Here is a 4408-nt window from a genome sequence, read left to right as displayed (position 1 = left end):
CATAATAATAAATTCAATGAAATGGTCCCAACCACCTTCTTTGATGTGATTCTCTCTGACACCGTGGGGCGCTTTTTGTTATTTGGACTCTAGCACCTATTCTGGGTATCCTAAGCACACCAAACAGTATCTGCCACCTAACAGGCTTGAAGGGTCTTTGAATTTACTCCTAGACCAAGTAATCTATCTGTTATTTCGCTCTCACTATGGCTTTTGTTCTCACTGGCCTGCACATGTGCTCAAAAATTTGGTCTTCCCTTCTCCCTTTCCCACATCCCTCCAGGAAAAGAAGGAAACTAATAGTTTTAAGAAATAAGTGTGGTAAAATTGTTGACGACTGCTATAGTATTATATTTTTTACTTCAAAGGCATTTCCTGTTAAATAAGAATTACTTGCAAAGAATGAACATTTAATAGTGGGATTTAACTGATGATAATTTGAGACTATCAGTGCTATCTGCCCACTTAAATTATATTAATAAAGCAGCTGTCTTCCCACCTTTCCCTTAAAGTTGATATTACTCTTGCTCATCTCTCTCTCCCACTTCCACTACAAGTATTTTCCTTTCATCCTTCTTGCAGTTCCTCTATGGCCTCAATAATCCATTAGCTTCAGCTCATAAATGAACTCAATTTTATTGAGAGTAGCTATTTGGAGTAAAGCTTTGTATGTACTGTTTGCTGAATTAGTGAGAAATAGAGCCAAGATCAGTTAGTGATATCTGCCATGGGCAGAGCAGTTGTTCAGTACAATAATTTTGTTCCTCTAAATTCAGCAAGTGTTTGTATGATACCTTTAAGATTATTTAACTAGACTGTGTAGCTACAGTCTTCAAATAACCAGAATTAGAAAACAAGAATTAGAAATGTTAAAATCTTCACCTTATTTTTTTAATTAAATAAATGACACTTAAGAAACACCAATAGTTCCTTTAAAAACATTTTAATACAGTTAGAGTGAAAATATTGTTTTCTTGGAGGTGGTAAATGTGGGATGCCCTGGACTTAAATTTGAACTCTAGCCAATTACAAGTTTAACTAACTTGACAAAGTTAGAATTAGTCAGAAAAAGGCTTACGGCAAACAAAATATATATTTATTAATTAGCCTTGGAATATGTTTAATAGTGTTAACCATGGTGTTACATATTTCTATGTACTATGACCAGGTATAAAAATGTCACATATCTGAGAAGCAGAAAAATTCTGATATTTAGTTTTAACAAGAGAGAAAGTAAAAATCGACAGAAATGCATTCCTTATAGAGCAGTCAAAACATCTTTCACTTTTTCTGCATTTACCACACATGGGTGACTCCTTTAACTCTAACCTGTGAAGCAGGGGGAGGTGGGGAATATAATATTTGCTTAAAAGAAAAATATTTCTCATGAGGCATGATTTTTCTTAGTGCCAAGTTATACTACTATCACAGTCACGATAAATGTGACATTTAGAGAAGCATTTCATTTCCAGAAGGTGGCACTCTAGCATAGTTGGGAACACAGGTCTGCCTGTATCTGAAACCGAGCTGATGTGCAACCATTAACATTCAGTTTAACTGAAATTCTGCAACAGAGAGTGGGTATTCAAACCACATAAATGCACTGCTGCCAAAGAAAAGCATTTTCTTTGATAGCATTTTTTTTTCTTTCCTGGAAGTATTGCCACACCAGGTCAATGTGTGGAGTGAATGGAGCAAACTGCTATTCCATCTTCTAATCCCAAAAATCTATTTAATATGTTCTTGGATAGAGGATGTATTAGACACTAAACTGATAAGACCAGATACTACACTTGATCTTAACCAAAAGCCTGAGAAGTGATTCTTAATAGTATTTTAAACTCCAAACGTTTTTCTATGTCTGTAACATAATCTATTGCAGCATTAAACAAAATAGACAAAAAATAGAATGGAACATGTTAAAAAGGTAGCCCAGTTTTCAATGAGAGTATACCAGTTTATGTCAACTTTCAGTGAAGCTCATCTATAAATACATTTGAATAATATTTGATACCACAGAATTGTATACAGAATCAGATAATTATGGAAATTTGTGATCTCAGTATTAAAAATATATCTGAAATTACAAAAACTTTGGCCTATAATAAACATATATGTAATAAATATATAAAAAATAGTTAAAATTAAAAGAGGCTTTTAAAGAATTTCTTCAGGCAAGAAAAAATTTTGTTAATTCTTGAATTTCCTAAATAGAGTCCTTAGAAATCTTTGCCTAGTAAAAAGGTATATGGCATTATAGAGTGTAATAAAGTTTGACTACAGCAAATTGATCCATTTTCTATGCAGAGACTGGAAACATTTGTGATCTTGCCTGAGGTTGTGAATATTTCCAACACATTTATTTATTTCTATCAGCAATGAGAACTTACTCATTGATCAAAGTAAAATTATGTTCAGAATGTCAAAGTCTATGTAAACTGTCAACTAATAATTTTCTGAAAAAAAATTAGAATTTTTAGACATAATCATTTATATCCCGAAAGCTATTTGTCTATCTGAATATTGGTTACCAGTTATTGTATTACATAAGCTGCAAATGCATCTCTAATATAAGCATGTGTCGGTATTACAAGGTGACTAAAGCATATTTGAAACACATGACTTAAAATATATTTAATGCGGCACTTGTATCACAAATGCATCAGTGAGTCTCACTCCTACTTTTGTGAAGTTTACTTTAAGGTGCCCTATACTTTAAAATAGCTGTTGAGTCAAGAATATATCCCCTACATAAATGTTTGAATACTCATGCTGTTATAGTAAATCTCTTTTTCTTAAAATGTGTAACCAAAATGTTTGGATTATTCCAAATTAATCAACTTTTGGTCTTGATTAAATTACATCTTCTCTGTAGTCTCGATTCACAACGCCTTATAGAAACATGCAGACAACACCCATTTGTAAAGATTTGGGAGGATGTTTGCAAATTGAACCAGTAATTTGTCTTAAGGGAGGAAGATGGAGGGTACCAAAATTACAGGTGACACTTTGCCACTTAAAATCTCTACTAACAATTCATCTGTGAGTGTAATAATCTCTACTCAATTACTTAAAAGTGTGTATATTATGTTTATTTTTCTTGAATTTTGTCTTAAACTAGAGTTGTTCCTAGAAAATGGATATGAGAAGCATTCAGTTAAAAAAACTGTGAAACAGAGCTCCTCCAAATAATAACATTTGGAATTAAGGAGACCAAATATTCATATTCAAATTAATGTTTCTAATTCTCAGGCAAATACAGACATACATTATTTTGTACATATGTAATTCTCTAAGCAGAGTACACTAACATACATGTTACAACTGAAGCCATAGAACTAATACAGTACAAATTCCCACCTCAGTTTTGCTCAAAAGTTGAAGTGAGGAAGAAAAGTTATATTTTAATTAAAGTTAACGTAAATGTCTACTGGGTGCATACAATTTTAAGAAAATACCTAACATCTTAAATTTTATACTTGCTATGGGACAGTACAGACTCCTTTGCCAATAGGATACTTTATTGTAAAAGTTTGAAGTTTGAGAAAAATGATAACTGGATATTATCACCCAAATTATATTATTTTTCAGAATTGCATTCTTTCTTTACATGTTTATGAAAAGTTAAGATATACTGAAGAATTAAGATTTTAATTACTCTCAAGTTGTATCATTTGTAGAGGAAGTTATTTTTTACAATGGTTATTTTATTTGATCCAAATACAACCATAGATGATTGATATGGAACACATTCTTATTCTATCTTTAAAGACAGGCTAATCAACCAAAACAGGATGTCAAAAAAAAAAAAAAAGAAAGAAAGTAAAAAGTAACCTGATAAGGGGCTTTCAGTTCTGGCTGTGGTAAAGGTCATCAGATTTACAATTCTATTGAAAATAACTACAAAACCGAACAAAATGGGAAAACTGAGAATTTAGGGTTCTGATCATTGAGAGAAAGAAAATATACAAAATGAGGGATACTTTATCCTGGCTGGAGTTCTGAGCCACCACAACAGCTGTTATTTGAAGGGGTGGGTATCAGAGTGAAGGTAGCTAGACAGAGAATTGCACAACTCTGAGTGTGTCTTCTTGAGTCTTTGTGTAAATTCTAAGTCGTGTGTATACAGAGTCTTCACTGGCCTGACACATACTGTGACTGTAGAGGTATAAGCCCAGCAGAGGCTCTGGGCACAGCCCAGATTATAGACCTCGCCAGCCAGAGGGAGAGACTCTGTTGAACACCCTAGGAATTCATATGAAACTCCACAATTGCCAGAGGAGCAGAGCTGGTCTATCTCCCTACTGTCATCAAGCCCCAAATGATCAAGTTGAGACTCCAGTAAAGTCATTTGCCTACCAGAGTAAAGCTAGACTCTTCACAGTATTCTGCCATGCAGCACAGGATC

The 4408-nt window shown here is 33.4% G+C and overlaps 1 non-coding gene across 1 annotated transcript; it reads right to left on the bottom strand.

Moving 5' to 3' along the window:
• Positions 1–1636: 1636 nt before the first annotated feature.
• On the bottom strand, positions 1637–1823 carry LOC118973332 (U2 spliceosomal RNA). The gene has a single exon (XR_005062604.1). It is a non-coding gene; the product is annotated as a U2 spliceosomal RNA (small nuclear RNA).
• Positions 1824–4408: the final 2585 nt, after the last annotated feature.

This window comes from Manis javanica, chromosome 15 (genome assembly GCF_040802235.1).
Source record: "Manis javanica isolate MJ-LG chromosome 15, MJ_LKY, whole genome shotgun sequence".
Taxonomy (NCBI): Eukaryota; Metazoa; Chordata; class Mammalia; order Pholidota; family Manidae; genus Manis; species Manis javanica.
The sequence above is the reverse complement of the archived record's forward strand: the minus strand, read 5'-3'. Positions and strand labels throughout refer to the sequence as shown.